Here is a 21,455-nt window from a genome sequence, read left to right as displayed (position 1 = left end):
CCAAGAGGTAAACTTGGTAGTTATCCTTTTCCTTTCAATTATTTAAAATAGTTTGCTTAGTTAATCAGGTTCATATCATCTTGAAAAGAAAATAAAAATGTTAAAAATAGTAAGCCCCATGTGAGTATGCTCATGGCATAAAACCCATAAGTACATTTATAGTTAGTGCAATTATACTTGGCAATCATTGCGAGACAGGACTACCCCCATGCATAGTGATATTATCAAGGAAGATGAGAAATATAGAAATCACTCCCCTGTAATAATGTTGTTCTGCCTGCCCTATACACGAGAGGGGGACTATATAAGAATCAATGGAGCTGTCACTACCACGAACTACCCCGTGATCTGGCATATAGGGTACAATCGCAGATATATACGGTATAGGCACCACGCCTACACAATACTTATCATTTACCCACTGTACACAAGGATAAACGCTATACGATCCTAAACATGTACATAATTCCAATCTAACTAAGCCAAGCATATAACTATGATAAACTAAGAACAATATAATTGCAAATATAAACAAGTAGAGCAAAGTCATAATCAATATATTGAAGTAGAACAAAGTCATATTCATAATATGGAAGAACAATGATGAACAAATGAAGAACATTAGAGGAATTACCAAGAATCCTCTTGACAAATCCGAAAACCAATCGAAGATTGACTCCTTCTAGTTCTAATCCTATGTACCTATGCTAAACTAGAGATTTATTGATGTGGTGGCTCGAGGGCTTGATCAGAGGCTTCTTCTCCCGAGATGGATAAATGAATTAGGGTTTTAGGGCTCTCTCCTCCAGGAGCCAGGGGGTCTGCTTATATAGTCCTTCCAAATGAATGTGGACCGTCGGATCAAACCGACATTAATCGCATAGTTTTCCTTAATCCCTTAGGTTGGTGGAGCATGATCCGCGAGGTGGAACGTGATTGGCCCTCAGGCTAGGGCGGGCGCCCAAGGGGGGAGGGCGGGCGCCTGCCCCCGGGCCCGTTCGGTCTCCCGTTCGTTCCCGTGGCTTCTGGACTTTTCTAGATGTTGGATAATTGCACAACACGTTAATATCTCTATGTAAACCCGACGTGTGGGCCTTTCCTCCATATTTGCTGATAACCCCTGCAGAAATAGACAAACACCAAAACTCGTGAAATTCTGTGAGATAAAACCCTAAGTCTGGGTGTCGGTTGCATTTGGATCCTTTTCTTTGTTTATTTGTTAGTTATATTTGATACTTCAGGACCATCAACAGTACCCTCCTAGCAAATGGGCTAGACGGTGGAGTATTGTGCTCTCGGGTGCCGCGAACTCGGTCAAATCTTGGGAAAGCTAGATTTGGGTTGACATATGCAAGATTCGGTTCTACATATGTCGGGTGGTTAGGAACTCCAGCTGGATTGCTAAGCGGTTTGAATCGTTGTTGCTCCCCGATTGGGAGACTCAATTGCTTTGACCATCATCATAGTTATATGCAACTAAATTAAGAAATGGGGAAAGGGAAGTGTCTCATGGAGTTTGGATCCCAATTCCCAGACTCACAGCGACATGTTGCTATGGCCATCGGATGAATGACACTTTTGTTAAGAATTAGGGATTCACATGCTTATCTGTGAAAAGCAACTAGATAAACTGTCCTCAAATTCCTCGGCCTCTCGAGGCGACCGATTCGTGGCTAAAACTTGAAAGTAAGGATCCAATATTCGTAAGCTTTTATACAAAACAACTCGGTTCCTTGCTCAACCACTCCTTGTCTACCCTAAACCTGCATTCCTAAGTTCTCCTCTTTTTTCCGCCAGGTAAGTCTTGTTGAGTACTCCCGTACTCAGGGTTTTATAACCCCTGTTGCAGGTGAGGCACAGGAGCCAACTTGCTTCGGACCCTGTTGCGTGACCGTCGTCGAGGTTGACGACGATGAGGAATGAAAGTGACCCGTGGGTTGGGTCAGAAAGTTGTAATCTTTGTAATATGGTTAAGGTTGCTCCATTAAACATGGTTTGTAATAACACTTTATCTAAGTCCTACTTTGTTGAACTACTTCTGTAAATTAAGTTATGTAATGCTTCCACTGTTTTACTCTGAAATGCTACTTTGGCTATGTATTGTCTGTGATACGGCAATGTCTTTGCAATGAATGATCCTGGTGTTAATGTGGTCACTTGCTATCTTGTAAGGGCGAGAAGAAGAAGTTCTCGTTAATTGATCACTGCTAGTGGTCAGGATGAGTTCCGTTATTACGCCACAGGTAGGAGTGGAATGGGTGTCCTAGGATGCTCATCGGGCTTCTATAGTAGATGGATCCTCGGCATCATTGTCTGAGGTCTTTGGGACAATGACAGGTGTCGGTGAGCCCAACTACTTAGGAGGTTCTACCACATCTAGTGCTAGATCGTGTGCTTGAAGTATCATTCTTCGGGAGAGTATGGACGGAGACTGTGTTGATGAAGTGGCATGTTTGGTGCGTGCCTGAGGTACGCTGACCCGGAATTGGATCTATCAGCGTAGAATCTATGAACAATAGATGTGCATGATGCAAGGCCAGCGCAGCTGAGTTCTGCAAGCTGTGAGGAAACACCAAGTATTGCCCAATCTTAGTGAACGGTCCATCCTTCTAGGGTAGCGATGATCGTTAGATCTGTTTCCAACTGTTCGTGTGTAGTGACATGAGTTGATTGAGTAGATCCATGACAATCAATTGGCGTTGTCGATCTGCTTCCTGTTGTAGCGGGAAAGCAGAGGACATGTTGTCAGCATGGTTAGAGACGTTGTTGGAGTGACGGTGGTCGCAGCCAACGTGGTCCGGGCCGCACCCGATGTCGTTGAGGGATGAATCAGCACAAATTGGATCTGTATTTCTTCCATGGTCGTGGCAGTGAAGCAGCCAAAACTAGTCTAGGTGATTTGATCGACAGTGAACATGAGGCCTCCTCCCACAGACGCGGAAGCGGGGATGATGACCATCTTGTTCGTCTAGGAAGCCATATACACACCCCCTACCTAGCGCACCACTATCGATGAAAGCTGGTCGACAGTATACCTTAGGGTATACCCACGGTAGTAGTTTATCGGGAGATAGGTGCGCAAGCTACGAACTTGATGGTAATGCAAGACACAGACAAGGAATTTATCTAGGTTCGGCCACCGTGAGGGCGTAATACTGACATCCTGTGTCTGATTGTATTGGTATGAGGTGTAAGGAATTGATCTGAGGGGATCCCTTGCCCCCACTTATATAGTCTGGAGGGCAGGTTACAAATCTAGAAGCTAATCCTAGTCGGTTACAATTGCTATAGATAGTACGATATCAATTCCTATTCTAACCGATCAGGATCTTGCTTGATCTACACGTCATGTCTCCTTGCGCAGAACTCCGAGGAGATAGATCAAGCTACGAATCGTCTTGTAGTGGGCCAAATCCCTCGGCCCAAGTCTAGTCGTAAGGGTATAGGGGTTTTGTGGGGGTATAAACCCCTATACCCTTACTGCTAGACGGGCCATGAGACTTGGTCCATCACGAGATAGTTCGAGGCTTGATCCAACTGCTCGGAGTTTCACACAAGGAAACAAGACGTGGAGATCAAGCCAGATTCTAGTCGGTTAGAATAGGAATTGATATCGTGTTATCTATGGCAATTGTAACCGACTAGGATTAGTTTCTCGATCTGTAACCCTGCCCTCTGGACTATATAAAGACAGGCAAGGGACCCCCCTAGATCAACTCATCTCAACTCAACACAATCCACAGCAATACAATCACACACAGGGCGTAGGTATTACGCCCACACGGCAGCCGAACCTGGATAAAATCCTTGTCTGTATCTTGCGTCACCATCAAGTTCGTAGCTTGCGCACCTGTCTGCCGATAAACTACTACAGTGGGTATACCCCAAGGTAGACTGCCGACCAGCTTTTGTCGACAGTGGCGTGCTAGGTAGGGGGTGTGCGTACAGCTTCCCAGACGAACAAGATGGTCATAGTCCCAACTTTCGCGGCCGTGGTTGAATGTCTCACGTTCACCGTCGGGCAGATCACTTGGACAACTCGCGGCGACGGCCTTACGACCACGACTCTAGAAGAAACCAAGATCCAACCTGGGACAGCAGAGGCGTCGACTCCAATCACGCCGACTCTGAGGACTCAACCTCCGCTCCCTCGCTACAGGGCAAAGCGAGTCGACAACTCGGATCTTCTTCAAGCCCTCGATCGCGCCGACCACAAACTTGTCGAAGCCTCCAACCTGGTGGATTCAATTTCACGCAAGCCCGATCAGGCGACAACATCAAATTTTTTCGACTTCCGTCGACCAACTCGTGTCGCCACGCACGAACGACTGGAGACATCCCTGATGATAACATCGACCACCACGGGACGGACTGTCAAGCTCAAGACAGCCTCCCCAGACCCGAACTTCCCTCATGGTCTGAGGAACGCAGCCGATCAGTTTTCGCGGCACACCCAATCCCTATTCGGGAATATGGGCTCGTCGCCGAGCCGGAACAGGCGAGTAGCCTGTCACTTCGTCAATATGGTCTCCATCCACACTTTGCCAGAAGACAAGTCCAGCCGTACAAACTCCAGCACAGGGTCTGTCCCTACCGAGGTTCTACACCCCTAGGACGAAGACTACGACTTAGATCTACCACCATACCCCCTGGGGTTTTCTCGCTTCCCAGTCTTTCCACCCTGACAAGGCGACCTGGTTCTCAACGTCAGCAATGACGAACCAGTTGTTGAAGGCGAAACCGACGAGCAAAGACAGCAGCGAGAGCAGCTCAACACCGACCGAGCCCAATGACGAGCAGACGAGGAGCGACAACCTTGGCGATGCTTTCGACATGGTTGAAAATCAGCAGGTCTACAAGACACCAAGCGCTATTGTGGCTGTCGCCATGGCAAACTTAGATCGCCTTCACGACACTCCAGAATATCAGGACATTCGAACCAACATACGAGCGCATCTGATCACGGCCATGGGACAGACCGCTACTCTGCTCAAAAGGGTCCAAGCCGTCACCTATATGGAGGTCACCTCTGACCAGACTCATTGCAGCCGCACCTCACCGCGATTCGGCGGGTACCATCGCAGCCGTTCACCTATCAATAATCGAAGGAGGGACACCCATCGCGACAATCATGGTTGGGACGCTAGCAGTTACCACGAACAAAGACGTGGACATGGTCAGGAGGTGAACCAAGACCGAGACCTATGACACAACATCCCTCCTAACGATGTCCGTGAACGCATCAACAGGCGCATTATGGAACGAGCAGTACATGAAAATGTGCGACGCATCAAATACGATGCAGCACATGGCCCCTCGGCCTAAGGCAGTTCTCCTCACACCTTCGCTAAGTCGTATGGCCTCGCAACTTCAAGCTTGGGAAGCTTAAAAAGTACGATGGCAAGGAGAATCCCGAGAACTAGATCACTCTTTACGAGATCGCAGTCCGATCAGCTGCAGGGGACGAGCATGTCATGGCAAACTACTTCCCGGTCGTCCTCGACCAAGCTGGCCACCAATGGCTCCTCTGTCTACCCGAGGACTCTTTCGATTCTTGGGAAGAATTGCGCCAGGCGTTCATTGATAATTTCATCGCTACCTACGAGCAGCCTGGAAACAAATACGACATCGAAAGGACAAGGGACAGGAAGAATGAGCCCTTGCACGATTACATCCGATGCTTCTCGGATATGCGCCTCAAGATTCCAAAGATTTCCCACGATGAGGCAATATCGACCTTCATCAAGGGCCTACGCTTCAACGAAGCGTTAAGAAGCAAGCTACTACGCAAAAGGCCGACCACGGTCGCTGAGCTCCTCGCCGCGGCCAAAAACTACGTGTTGACGGTCCTTAAGTATCAAATTTAATTATCAAATAAACAAAGAAAAGGATCCAAATGAAATCAACATCTAGACTTAGGGTTTTATGTGACAGAATTCCATGAGTTTTGGTGTTTGTCTATTTCTGCAGGGGGTTATCAGGAAACAAGGAAGAAAGGCCTACATGTCGGGATTACATAGAGATATCAACCCACCGCACAATTTTCTACCATCTAGAAGACTCTAGAAGCCACGGGAAGGAAGCGGAGCCCGAAAGGGGCCAGGCCCAGGGCGCCCGCCCTGAGGACCTGGGCGCCCGCCCCCCTCTGGACTCCGTTCCGGACTCTCTTCGCACACGACGTTCCACCGACCTATTGGATCCAGAATAACATAGTACCACCTCGCCTATCGACCCAAAAACACATAGAAGGGGAGGACTATATAAGGAGACCCCCTCTGGCCCCTGGAGGAGACAAGAAATTATCATAGAGATTGAGGGGTGCCCTCGAAGGAAAACCTCTTCTCTAAATAATATTTCTTTTAGGCTTAGCAACCAATGTAAAGTAGAAATAGATCTTCTAGTTTCTACCAGATTGAGAGAGATAGAGTGGAGGTGTGGATCGGAGGAAGGCCGGCCTGTCGGTGTCTACTCCGAGTTGTACCTACGGGATCAAGTCTCCTAACCCGAGGCTTGCTTCTAAGATTCTTCAGTAATTCGACTTCTAATACTAGTAAGTTCTTGTTTTATTGTTCTTTGGTTTATGAGTTTACTTTAATCCTCTTCCGGTTGAGTATTAGAGTAATCACTTGCTAGCGTAAATGTGGTGTTTAGGCTAGGGTACTCATAGATATCCCCTGACTAGCTGGACCGTGGTAGTAGCGAGGAACGTGACATTTCCGAGTTACCTTTGTAGATCACATCTCGTTAGCAGGACGGGTAGGTTTATAGGTGCGGGTCGAACATCCTTTGTGTTGTCTAGATTCCGTGAGCCTCCCCAATAGAACAGTAGATCATCCTTACCAAGGTTAGAACGAGACTACGGTTGCAGTCTTCTCTATACATCACTCACATCGAGAGACATTCTTTGTAGCCTAAAGGGATAGTAGCAATAGATTTGGTTAGTCAGATGCACCCTTTCTCCCAGTGGTAAAAATATAAATACGATACTCTAGAAAACCTCCCGGGTGAAATGCTCACCGATATCCGTGCGCTTGCGGATCATTTTCTAATTGCGTTACCAAATATCAACAAGCATTTCTGGCGCCGTTGCCGGGGAGAAAGACGGTTTGCTGAGATAACTTTGAATCTTGCTAATATCTTGTATTATACTTTTATACTTTTATTCTTTTATCTTTTTGTTTTTATCTTTAGGGATAACTCAAATTCCATACTTATTATTAAATTCTTTGCACCTTCGGAGACCAGCCATAGACCATGGGAGTCAACACGTCCTGCCCCTAATTATGATCTGTGTCCGGAGTTGATTGCAATAGGTCAAAACCAACCCTTTTCTATAGCTGAGGTCCTATCTTTTAATCAAGAAGATAATGCACTTTTAGCTACACCTAGGGAATCTGTTAATCTTTCTATAAATTCTGGTTTAGACCTAGCCCTACAAGACCATGTTTTTCCTGAATATTTTCACATTGGTCTTAATTATATAACCTTTGGTAGAGTCCTTCTTTCTTTATCTATTAGTAAAGGAAGGTATGTCTTCATTCGTGGACATCCTTCTTGTACTAGTCTTCATAGAAAAATCTTAGAAATAGAGAAGGAATCATCTCCCAGACAAGGAAAGGAAGTTTCAATAGCCAATTTCCAAACATTTCAAACCCATAATTCGGCTATCCACACCTTCCTTGAGCTTAATAAATTCTACTATGCTCTTTCTCTTAAACCTCCCGATAATCATATGAATCTCTCTAGACATCCCATGCATAAGAAGGAGGATCGAGAAGAGCAACATCAATGGCTAGAGGGCATTAAAAATCCATGTGCTATCACCATTGAATGGATAGATAAAACAAACTTGAGAGACAATCCTAGAGGAATTTTAAACATTCATGAAGAATCATCCTTGGAGTTTGAGAATGAGAGAAACAACAGTGAGCATGGAAGTTATTTCATAAATACCTCACCCAGTCCTTGCTCATATAAAACATCTCTCCAATCAATTTGTCTCTCCATCCTTACCACATTTGAGATCTCCAACCCCCTCTTCTTTTCTATTTATAAAAACTTTAAAAGGGCGGTTGTCGATGCATATGTCTATAATAAATATTGCAGATCTCGTTGAGTTAATTGATGGTTCCCCAAGGACAAGCTTAGCGTCCTTAAACAAGCACTTATCAGATCGTAACATGAACTTCTAATTATTTGCAACATTGCCTTGTGTATTGAGCATATGAGATAATTGTAGAAATATTCCTTCGGATATTCTTGCCACTAACCTTTTCAGGATTAGAGCAAGAAGATCGGATGAATGACAAGCGCAAGGTATGTGTTGACACTAGCTAACACCACTTAGATACTAGGTTGTCATCCCTAGCATGGCGCCAGAGTGTACAAAGGTATTTATAAATGTAAAGGCTCTCTAGAAAATAATCTATTCTATCCGCAAGCGCACAGATAAAACACCTCATTGTAGCATTTCACCAGGATAAGTATTCCAGGTATCGTTATTTATAATTTTGCTTAGGGGATCTTAAGAAGATGGAATTAAATCAAAGGGGCAAAATCTATCAAGGCATAGACTAGAGATAAACTTGCAAGAACATGATTACTAATGAGAAACTCGTCACACAGTCACATACTTTAGCAGGGGGTAAACCATAAAGATAATGATAATAAAGTATAAGTTCATGGGATAAAGAGCACAGCGATTAGAAAATAGACTACTCCTCATATATGTAGGTGATGTCGGATTAGCTAGAGAATGGATTCTAAGTCATCTACTAACTACTAAGTCATAATCTACTCTAGTTATCTACAAGATCATGTATAGCATAAAAGACTCTTCATTCATGTATAAGGAACATTGATAAAGTAAATCAGAACATCGCATGACTTACTCCACAATATCGGTTCTGCCTGTCCTATCAACGGAGGGTGGACTATATAAGAATCAACGAAGCTGTCACTATCGCGAACTACCACACAACTTGGCCAATAGGATACATTTGCAGATAAATAACATCTAAGCACCACGCTCACATGTCATCTATCACCTAACTCCCTCACGACAAGAGCTAAGCGCTTTGCAAACTTATACATAAACTCATTATCAATTAGAACTATATCAAATATAGAACTAGAGCAAACTAAGAACATAATAATTAGAGACATAATGCAATTAGAACAATAGAATTAGAGAAAGATATGAATAATACCAATCTTTATTACCGAAGATCTGAATCCAGAGCGTAGTGCTCTACTTCTCTAATTGCTATCTAATCAAACCTCTAAACTTGAAGGATTAGGGAGTAGCTAATTCTAATTCTCTGTGGGAGAGAAGCTCTAAACCCTAACTTTGATGGCTACCTCTGAATAATGATTTCTCCTCTCTCCTCCAGGGGCCAGGGGGTCTGGTTTTATAGTCCCCTCAAGTGAACGTGAGCCATTGGATCAAACCGACATAGATTGTATGGTTTAGATTGATCCTTTAGGTCGGTGGAGTCTTGCCCCGAAGCAGAGTCCTGATTGGCCTCTTGGCCAGGGCGGGCGCCCAAGGGGGGTGGGCGGCCGCCCAGCTCCCGAGCCCGATTCGCGTCCCGTTCGTTCCCGTGGCTTCTGGATCCTTCTAGATTGAGGAAAATTGCGCGGCACGTAATTATCTCATTGTAAACATGACATGTGGGCCTTCTCTCCATATTTTCTGATAAACCCCTGCAGAAATAGATAAACACCAAAGCTCGTGGAATTCTGTCAGATAAAACCCCTATTCTAGATGTTTGTTTGATATTGATCCTTTTTCATGTTTATTTGATTATTAATTTTAGTACTTAAGGACCGTCAACAAACTCCCCCAAGCTTACCCTTTGCTCGTCCCTGAGCAAATAGCTAAACTCAGACGGATCAGGAGTTGCTTCGATGTTTTCCTTCCTGACAGGCACACATGCTTTTATATAAAAATTCTTCCAGATTAGAGTGAAGTGTTATGAAGTTTAGTACCTGCACTTAAGTCTTAAGTAATCGAAAAACAAAATAGTTAAGTCAAGCACTATCCCTCCTGTCTATACTTCACCTTTGTTCTAGAGTTTTTCATAAGTTTTCAAAATAAAACTCAGAGTTCCCAGCAATGATTCTCTCAAGTCTCTCTATATGTAGCATTTGTGGATCCTTACCATGATATCACTTACCTATAGCTAATGGAATATTTAAGTGGAGCTCATAGGAGTGGAAAACAACTCATACATATATTGTCTAATCGAGCCATGGATCCAAAGGAACTCAGCATATAATTAAATCAAGATGTGCATGTGTGGTGGAGTAAATGATAGTGATGGTGAAAATGCAATAGTGTTAATAAATCTTAGTTCTCACTGCTCCTCATATTGCTATCTCTCCTCTTCTTTTTGATCTTTGCTTTGGGAGAACATGGGCTATCTTTTTCTCTCTTTCTTTTTTTTTCAGGTGGGTAGTAGATACCCCTAATTCTACTGTCGGACACTTGTCCATTTTTACCTCTCAAGTGGGCATCTTTGTACCCCTAATTCTACTTCGGACACTTGTCCATTTTTACCTCTCGTCTCACTCTTTTTCTTTCTTTTTCGAGGTTCCCGGGCACTTGCCCCTTTTTATTTCCTCGTATATATTTTTGCATAACCCATGCCTCTTCTGCATTGAATCTTTTTAGAGAGAGAGAATAACAATATTCGGGACAGTGAGTGATAATATTTTTAGCAATTTTAATGATTGGTGATGAATGCTGTGGTAGATGTGTGCAAGTGAATATCTTAATTTAACCACATGAAAAGCTCCTAAGGGTCAACACAGCTCGATCAAACTCAATGTAAATATAGTAAAAGATGTTATAGCAAGTATGGCTGTGGTAGGTTGTTTGTTATGCTAGGAACTCATCATGTGATTTGTAAGTTTTCAAAATAAATCTCCAGAACTTAGTGTAGTAGGAACAAGATAAACAGCAGCTCAACTTTATATCATGCCTTTCTCTTACCTAGACTTTAGTTTTATGCTTTCCAAAGATAGTAATTTCAGTTTTAGTAATTCTCGGAAGAATTCTAATATAAAAGCTAGGTACTTGTAAGTAAGCAAACAGAGCAACTATTCATCATTTCCATCATGCATATTTTTGGTCTTTTTATTTTTTCTAGAGATTAAACTTAGCAGAAAAATAAAGCACACTTATCTACACACTCTTTTTATTTTGTTTTCATGTTTAAAATGCAGCAGATTAAAGCAAGAAAATATTTATTTGGTTTTTTCTAAGTTTTTTCTTTTAAGATAAATTAAATTCTAAGACAAAATAAAATAAATAAGAAGAGCAAATAGAAACTTACTTGATAAATTTAGGGAGGAACTCCCCCAAGCTGGATGTTGACGTCGGTCTTACCCGATGTTCCAGAACCGCATCATGGTTGTGATGTTGTCGTTCATTGTTGTTGTATCTTGTCTTAGCTCTTGTACTGCAGTGGCATGGTCCTGGTTCCATTTTTGTTGGTCTTCCAGGAGTCTTCCATGTTCTGCTTGCGTGTTCTGGATGTCGAGGAGGGTGTTGTCGGTACGAGTGAAGAAAGCAGCGGCCTCTTGATAGTAGTCATTCGTGAAGGCGTAGGAGGCGTCGGAGTATCGTCCTGCATCAAATTGGGGTGGAGGTCTGGATCCTGAAGCTCCATATGGATCAGTGGAGTACCTGCCCGTATAAAAAGGCGGGTTTGTCCACTGGTGATCTTGGCTCTCCGGCCATGTCTCCTCTGTTGGCTCTTGTGGTTGCGCATGACGAGCCCATGGGTCTTGAAGGACTCGTGGATTGTATTCGCAATAATGCAGGTGCGCTGCTTCTTCTGGTCCAGGGTCAGCTCCATACCAAGTGCGTTCTCGGTGAGTGGTTATCCTTTCAGATGCCACTCGTTGTGGAGTTCTCTGGTTCACTGGTGTTGCTGCAATCTCAATCAAAAAGTTTTGCACAGAGTAGAGGCCAAGGTTCGGGTTAGGTAACCGAATCTTGCCTTTATCATCATATAGCATATACATTATATTCCCCTCTTTCTTTAACATCGGAGCTTGTCTAAATGTGTCATAGCCATGATAAATTCTTAATTCTTCTATGAAGTCTAGTGACGAGTTTTCTAGTAAGTGAAGATTAGTGGCTAGACGAGTGATAAGTGAAGTACATCCTACTGGTCCCTGAAGACTAGGTATAGTAAGCCAATGTGAAACTAATAGTATAACAGGTGAAGTGGGTACTTTACTAATAGCAGCATATAAAAGTTGTAAATCTCCTACTCTTACTTTCCTAATATCGTCGCGATAGAAAAGATTGTACCCAAGCCATTTGTGGAACATCCTTAGAGTGGGGTGTTCCATGTCACTGGTTCGGGCTTGACTGTAAAAATTATCTCTAGATATTTCTCTCTAAAACTGGTGTCTCTGAAAATTGGGTAAATCGGAGTCAATGTTCAGGATGCATCTTGAAGAGAAACCAAGATGGTCGCTCAGCTCCCTCCAAGATAACATAATTTCCTATTTAAACATCCGAAAAACAATTCCCCCCCTCATAGTATTGTAAGGTACAAAGAAATTCGAGGGTGAGAAGACGAGAACCCAGCTCAGTTATATTCCAAAAATTTGTCCAACCCATCATCTGAAAAATTAAGTCAAGTTCAGTGTCCATACCTGTTTCTTGTAGTAGGATTGGATCGAGAGTAGGGGTGTGAATGAAATCTTTGTTCTTCAATTGCTGATAAACTTCCTTCTCTCTTCGGGTCTTCAGTCCAAGGTCTCCTATCTTGAGAAGGACCTTAACTTGCTGACCTGATGAGGATGATGGAGCTTGTGTGGGTGTCGGGTCGACGCTCATCTCTGATGGCTGTGAGGAGTGTCGCGATGAACTCCTCGTACCAAGGTTCTTGATAGCCTTCCCTGCATTCTTCACCTTCTTAAACATCCTGCAAACAAAAGTTGGCAAAAACACAACTGGTGGAAAATGTGAGATAAAATGTTAGTGGTCAGCTGTCCGGAGTGTCAGTAGTTCAGGGGTTAATCGTTCAAGACAAGTTTCTATTTTAGTAGAGCTTCCCCCTAAACAACTTTTACTTCCGCTTAGACAACGGGATCACTACTTGCTAGGTGACAATCACTTTCTCAAAAGAACTCCAACCTTCTTTTCCACTCTCCTCTTTCTCTCTACTCTCTTCTCTTCACTACAAAAGCTTCTTCTCGGGAAACTGAGATTTGTGTGGTTTTCTGAAGTGTTTGTGTGAAGAGAAGGGGAGCTGGAGGTGGCCTTTTATAGGCTGAGCAGGGGACAGGGCGGGCGCCCAATGTAGGTGGGCGGGCGCCCACCCCTGATGTCCATCCTGGGTGTGCCTCCTCCACATGCTTCCTTGCTTTGATCTCACACAGAATAATATTGTGTTGGTAGTGGTTGGACGGTGGAAAGATGTCAAGTGAGTGGAAACATATTGGTGGATGAAATTATATGATGGGATGTATGTGAGGTGAAGTGTATGACATGTAGGACCCAAAGAGTGTGGGTCATGTTTCTAGAAGATCAATATAAATAAATATAATGCAGGAAAATCTATGAGAATTGAAACTTAATTAAAATGATAATGGGAAATATTTTTGTGCCTCCACAATAATTAATAAATATGGGTTGTTACACACCATGAATATTATTTATATGGGGCTTTTTGATTATTATAATAATGCTATGAATATATATGACTAATGCAAGAATTAATTATGCAAGAATATGAGAAAAATAATAATGCGGATAAATACCGATTTACCTCCCGGCGAGGGTTTGGGATTTTTAGGTCCCCCAAGCTGGACCTCCAAATCTTTTAATCTTCTAAGTTTACTTTCTCTGGAGATGGTGTCTCCAGTGGTTCTTCATGAACTTCCTTCACTGTAGAGTCTCTCTGTGGTCTGGGTTTGAATGTGAAGTGTTCTTCTTGACCGTTTATGTTGAACTTAATTTCTCCTTTCCCGACATCAATGTGGGCATTGGCAGTGCTCAGAAATGGCCTTCCAAGGATGATGGACACTTTTGAGTCAGGACTCATGTCCAGTACTACGAAGTCTACTGGCACCAGGAAATCTCTGATCTTGACTGGAATGTTCTCGGCGATGCCCAGCGGGTGTCGAACTGATTGATCCGCTAGTTGTAAACACATTGATGTTGGTTCTAAAGTTGCATGCTTAAGCTTTTTGTAGACTGATGCTGGCATCACACTGACACTTGCTCCGAGATCACAAAGTGCATTGTTGAAGTGTTGGTTTCCAATCGAGCAATCAATAGTGGGGCATCCTGGATCTTCCTTCTTCTTTGGTGGTTTATTGAAGATGGCCGCACTACATTCTTCTGTCAGCTTGATAACCTCAGTGGTGGGCAGTGGCCTCTTCTTGTTAAGAATATCTCTGATGTACTTTGCGTATGTAGGTACCTGTATGGCATCGAGCAGAGGTATGTTGACATATAATTTCTGAATGACCTCTACAAACTTACCAAACTGCTCATCCGACTGCAGTCCTCTGTTTCTTCTGGGAAATGGCAAATAGTTGGTGTCGTAAAAATCTTTCCTCATTTCTCCAGTTCTTGGTGGTTGTAGCAGATCTTCTGCTTCAACTGGGCTTTCTTCTTCTATCACTGCTGGTTGCACTGGTGCTAATGTTCTTTGTTTCTCTTTTGGGTATGGTGGATCTCTGGTAGCTTTACCTCCTCTAGTAGTTATATTCTTTACCTGCTCAAGGTTAGTAGCAACAGGCAGTGCAGCAGCTATCTTTATTAATTTAAGCTCTATCCTTTTATTAAGAGTGTTTTGCTCATCAAAGGCAGTTAGTAGAAAATCCATTTTATTGTGTATATCTTTTAGAGATGATTCATTTGTATCTAGCCTTTGTTTAACTTCATCATTAATTTTGGTTTGTTGAGCAATTATCTCTTTTAATGAAAGTTGCTTGACAGTATTACCTGAATTCATACCTTTGCTATTGGGTTGACTCGAAGTTGGTTGATATTTGTATGCTGTCTCAATGGCCGTTTGATCTTCTTTGAACTTGGCCCTCTGGTCAATCCAATGGAGCAAATTTTCCATCTTAGTTGATAATGCTTTTACTTCTTCTGGTATTTCTTCAGTTTGATGACATTGTTGAGCTTTATCTTGGAACCAGCTTTGGTTTTCTGCTATCTTATCCAAAAGTATCTCTGCTTTTCCAGTTGTAAGCTCCAAGAATGATCCTTTAGCAGATGCATCTAGGCACTCACGAGTCATCTGGGTTAATCCATGGTAGAAGGTCTGCATAAGTAACCATGTGGCCATTCCATGGTGAGGACAATCTGATATGTAACCTTGAAAACGCTCCCATGCTTCTGAAATGGTTCTGTCTTCTGTTGTTGGAAATTGACAATATTTCCTCTTAAGGCAGTTGTTTTGCCTATAGGGAAAAACTTTGATAGAAAGGTATCTGACAAGTTCGTCCAGTTGTTGATGTTATCTTGATGAGTGTAGAACCACTTCCTCGCTTTTCCTTCTTGTGAGAATGGAAAAAGGCGAAGCAGTATGACGTCTTTGTCAACTCCGTTGATGTGGATTGTGCTTCCAATCTCTAAGAAATTCTGTAAGTGTGCACTGGCATCTTCATGTGCCTTTCCACTGAATTGTGTAGCTTGTACCAAATTGATGAGGCTTGACTTGAGCACAAACTCAGGTATTCCTTCTTCTACTGCAAATCTTGGACCGGTTGGAATGTTGTCAAGACTTGGAGCAGAGAATTCTTGCAAGGTCTTTTGTGCCATAGCTTCAGCAATTGGTAGCTAGCTTCTTCTTCTCTTGATTGCTTTGGTTCTGATGATGAAGAGTTGAATGTACCCAAAGTCAATCCTGTTATACCCTGTATAAAAATATAAACATAGAAAAACAACAGGGTGAACCTACCAAAGCAGCGGTGCCTTGTTATGATTTCTCACTTAGTAGCTGTTTTATGCAATTATTTCTCTATAGTCTAGTCTAAAATTTTATATGAATAACCTTGATTGATTTTCTGGCTTTCCTTAATATTACCCTTTTGTTCCCTTTTATGACTTATTCCTGAGACTCGTATAAATCCTATAAGTTCCATAAGTTCTATAAGTCCTATAGATCCCCGGCAACGGCGCCAGAAATGCTTGTTGACACTAGCTAACACCACTTAGATACTAGGTTGTCATCCCTAGCATGGCGCCAGAGTGTACAAAGGTATTTATAAATTTAAAGGCTCTCTAGAAAATAATCTATTCTATCCGCAAGCGCACAGATAAAACACCTCATTGTAGCATTTCACCAGGATAAGTATTCCAGGTATCGTTATTTATAATTTTGCTTAGGGGATCTTAAGAAGATGGAATTAAATCAAAGGGGCAAAATCTATCAAGGCATAGACTAGAGATAAACTTGCAAGAACATGATTACTAATGAGAAACTCGTCACACAGTCACATACTTTAGCAGGGGGTAAACCATAAAGATAATGATAATAAAGTATAAGTTCATGGGATAAAGAGCACAGCGATTAGAAAATAGACTACTCCTCATATATGTAGGTGATGTCGGATTAGCTAGAGAATGGATTCTAAGTCATCTACTAACTACTAAGTCATAATCTACTCTAGTTATCTACAAGATCATGTATAGCATAAAAGACTCTTCATTCATGTATAAGGAACATTGATAAAGTAAATCAGAACATCGCATGACTTACTCCACAATACCGGTTCTGCCTGTCCTATCAACGGAGGGTGGACTATATAAGAATCAACGAAGCTGTCACTATCGCGAACTACCACACGACTCGGCCAATAGGATACATTTGCAGATAAATAACATCTAAGCACCACGCTCACATGTGATCTATCACCTAACTCCCTCGCGACAAGAGCTAAGCGGTTTGCAAACTTATACATAAACTCATTATCAATTAGAACTATATCAAATATAGAACTAGAGCAAACTAAGAACATAATAATTAGAGACATAATGCAATTAGAACAATAGAATTAGAGAAAGATATGAATAATACCAATCTTTATTACCGAAGATCCGAATCCAGAGCGTAGTGCTCTACTTCTCTAATTGCTATCTAATCAAACCTCTAAACTTGAAGGATTAGGGAGTAGCTAATTCTAATTCTCTGTGGGAGAGAAGCTCTAAACCCTAACTTTGATGGCTACCTCTGAATAATGATTTCTCCTCTCTCCTCCAGGGGCCAGGGGGTCTGGTTTTATAGTCCCCTCAAGTGAACGTGAGCCATTGGATCAAACCGACATAGATTGTATGGTTTAGATTGATCCTTTAGGTCGGTGGAGTCTTGCCCCGAAGCAGAGTCCTGATTGGCCTCTTGGCCAGGGCGGGCGCCCAAGGGGGGTGGGCGGCCGCCCAGCTCCCGAGCCCGATTCGCGTCCCGTTCGTTCCCGTGGCTTCTGGATCCTTCTAGATTGAGGAAAATTGCGCGGCACGTAATTATCTCGTTGTAAACATGACATGTGGGCCTTCTCTCCATATTTTCTGATAAACCCCTGCAGAAATAGATAAACACCAAAGCTCGTGGAATTCTGTCAGATAAAACCCCTATTCTAGATGTTTGTTTCATATTGATCCTTTTTCATGTTTATTTGATTATTAATTTTAGTACTTAAGGACCGTCAACAGTATGCCCAACCAATCATCATGCAACATTAAATTAAATTCATCCAATCTTGAATTTTGCAAAATTCAAGCTTGGGGGAGTACTTTACATAAAACATCCTTTGCCATGTTGGTTGTCCTTACCTTTGAGACATGCTCAATTTGTTAAATAATCACACTACTTCATCTCCACTTGAGTAGATCTCTATAAAAGCCATCATGCTACCTTTGTTTATCCTAGTAAGTGTTAGTTTGGAAGTACTGGTCACACTTCCAATGGCATTTAAATTAAGCGTGGTGCTTAGGTTAAATAGCCTTCCTTAATCTGATTAGACATGGAGTCTAGTTTGGTTACTGAACTAAAAACTGCTTGAGTAGATATTGGTATATTTTGGACTAACCCCTGCAGGAAAACTTTCAATATCAACCTGGGAAGTCCTGAGATAAACTCACATTTGAGATGAAGAAAGTGACACATGAAGTTTAAACAATTTGCACAAGAAAGACGTAGCTCATAAGAGATGATTCATGGAGGGTGCCACAAACACGATGCACAACCGCTAAGAAAGGAAAGCTTCCACGAGGTAATACTGTACCGTCACTCTTCAAGTAAGGTAACATTTTAAGGTACTTGACTATCACTTTTATAAGCTTCTCCTTGGTTCTAGCATTCACATAAATAAAGAGACAAACATGTATGATTTATAACTCCAAATTAACCAACCCAATTAATTCGACATGATTAGTCCTTTAATCTTTGTTCTTAGTACTACCTTCGTGATCCCACACTCCTAATCATATAAGCTAAAATGTTGCACATTCAATCTTTGGAAGATATAAACAAAACATAAATATAGATAGATTATCTTTCCATTAGGTTGAGCCATCTGATCTAACAAATGTTTTAAATGCTACACTCATGATCCATCAACTTTGTCTTGCTCACTATGCTTAAGGTTAGAGAAGAACAAATACACTTTTGGTTCTGTTGGTGTTTTCCACCAACAGGGCCCATGCACTTGATCTCTGCCTTGTCTCTATGAACAGGTACACTTCAAACAAAACATGGAGGAGTTTTACAACTCCTAGATTCCACCAAGTGAAGAACCGGGATCTACGAGCACAAACACAATGGAGATCAGACACTTAGTTTCCCAAAGGAAATATTGAAGAACCTCTGTGTCCGAGTTGGTACCTTGTACGCTTCAGCAAACTTCGTGGTGATAGAGACTGGTACTGAGGAGAGGGCACCCATCATCTTACGGAGGCCATTCCCAAACACCAGAGCTGTCATCTACGCTAATGCTGCCAAGATCAGTTTCTACATCAAGGGGAAGAAGGAGATTTTCCTTCAAGAACAAGACTACACAAACTTCAGAGCAATCCCGACATGAACCAAGGAAGAGGACCAACAGGAGGAACAGGAACAAGCAAATGTGGACCGAGTCAGCTAAGATGGTCACTGCAGCTCAAGGAGGTCAAGATCGTCGACTCAAGTCACCTTTCTTGATCAAGAAGGACGACCCTGGTGTTCCAAGAATGGAATGCACAAACAATGGATACTCTTTTCAGAAGGCACTCTACGACACCGGATCTGACGACAACATAATGGCTGCAGTCACTTATCAGCTCCTGCATGGAACCATGCCACTACAACCAAGATACATTCAGCTTCAAACAATTTTTAGGTCATTGACATGGGAGAAGACAAGTATGATCCATCCACCATCCTTGGAAGACCGTTCCTAAACACTATCAAAGCCATTATCTATATTGGAACCGGAGAAGTCCACATGCACTTCCCCTCTGAGAAAGGTACGCCACTACTTTAATGATTATATAGTTGAAGATTCTAAGCAGGTCAGGACAAGAAGAAGACAACGCAACCGCAACCAGAGGAGGCAAATCATCAAGGACGGATGGGTAGACTACGAAGGAGAAGTGATAAGGACTGAAGACATACAACTTGAACAGAACTGTCCTGAGGAGACCGTAACACCGAGTCAGGTATGGAAAATGAAGATAACTATAAATGAAGAGGAGGCGCTGCCGGAAGTACCGACTACGCCACCCAACGAACCTCAGGACGACTAAGAAAACGGAGAGTCCCGTTCGGAGGACTTAAAAAACACCGAACGCCTTGCCAAGAGGTAAACTTGGTAGTTATCCTTTTCCTTTCAATTATTCAATTATAGTTTGCTTAGTTAATCATGTTCGTATTATCCTAGAAAGAAAATAAAAATGTGAAAAAACTGTAAGCCCCATGTGAGTAGACGAGTGGCATAAAACCCATAAGTACATTCACTGTGGTGGCATAAAAATAAAATAAATATTTTTCTGCTTTATAAAATGAAAATATAAAAAAAACAGGGAGTAATAATTATTATTAAGGAGTCTCAAGATGATAAAGGCTAGATATTTATGCTAACACTTAATCAGTTCCACAAGCTTTGTTGTCTATTTGAGCTCCACAGAATTTAAGAATCAAGAAGACTAGCAGACGGAGGACATTCTAATCGCTGTCAAAATACTGCTGACTTTCAAACACACCTCTGCCACCTGCTAGCTACATCAAGAGAAATTACGTCAAAATTCAGCTTAGGGGAGAGCACCCCCATTTATCTTGATAAGTATTTCTATCTATCTTTATACTATATTAGAATATAAATACACATAACTATGAAAAACCAAATAAAGATTTTATGCTTATATATCTTTTGCTTAGTGTGTTTAATAAAGTGGCTATGCTAATCTGAATCTTAATAATAAAACTTAAGCATGGATATGATGAATAGTTGCTCTGCCTAATTTGCAAATTTGAAGTTCTCTCTCAAGTTTAGATATAACTGTTATAATTTAAGGCTTGCTCTAGACCTAAACTTGTGGGATGAAAACTTGATCTGAAGTCTAAGTTGTTATCGGATACGATATGGGAAGGTTGAGCTGCTGTTTATCTGTTCCTAGAGATGCTAGAATTCTGGAGAATTTTATCTTTGAAAATCTTTAAAATATTGCATGATGAGTTCCTGTATGATGAGAGTTTAAATTCCTACCACAGCCATATATACATGCTTGCTAGACCTTGAGCCACACATTTACTATTTACTGCTTATGAGCATTGAGTGTGGTCAAGCTGTGTAGACCCTTAGGAGCTTGTCATGTGGTTAAATCAAGATTCACTTGCACGTTCACTCATATATGCTACTTCTACTCCGGAAGTACCATCCACATATATCCACTCATTTCCATCTCCAGTTTTACCCAAAATTATTCTACTCCTAATCCGGGAGAGAATAGCCAAAAAACATTTTCCTATCCCAGTTATTCCCTGTGAAATAAATGCTCCAGTTATTTTGGTTACTACCACTTGCTACATTATTTCAGGAGATGAGTGCTCTAGAAAGAAAAAAAAAGAAAAAAAAAGAAGAAAAAAAAATAAATAATATACGAGGAAATAAAAAGGGGCAAGTGCCCGGAACCTCAAAGAAAAGAAAAAGAAGAGCATCTCATTCTCCTCATAAAGTTTCAAAAGCAAGGAAGGTATGTATCCCCTCAAAGAGCAAAAGTAGAATTAGACTTCCACCACCATTGTTTTCACCATTGTTGTCACCATCATCACCATACACCATTCATTCGCCACACATGCACATATTGATTTGACTTATTGACTTGTTACTCTGGATCCATAGTTTGACTATGCAATAAATGTCTTGTAAGTATGTATACTTTATCTCCCACCTATCAGCTCCAGATATTAAAGCCTTATTAGAGTAGGGTGAGAGAGAAGGCA

The sequence above is a fragment of the Sorghum bicolor genome, chromosome 5, assembly GCF_000003195.3.
Source record: "Sorghum bicolor cultivar BTx623 chromosome 5, Sorghum_bicolor_NCBIv3, whole genome shotgun sequence".
NCBI classification, from domain to species: Eukaryota; Viridiplantae; Streptophyta; class Magnoliopsida; order Poales; family Poaceae; genus Sorghum; species Sorghum bicolor.
This window is presented reverse-complemented; position numbering follows the sequence as displayed.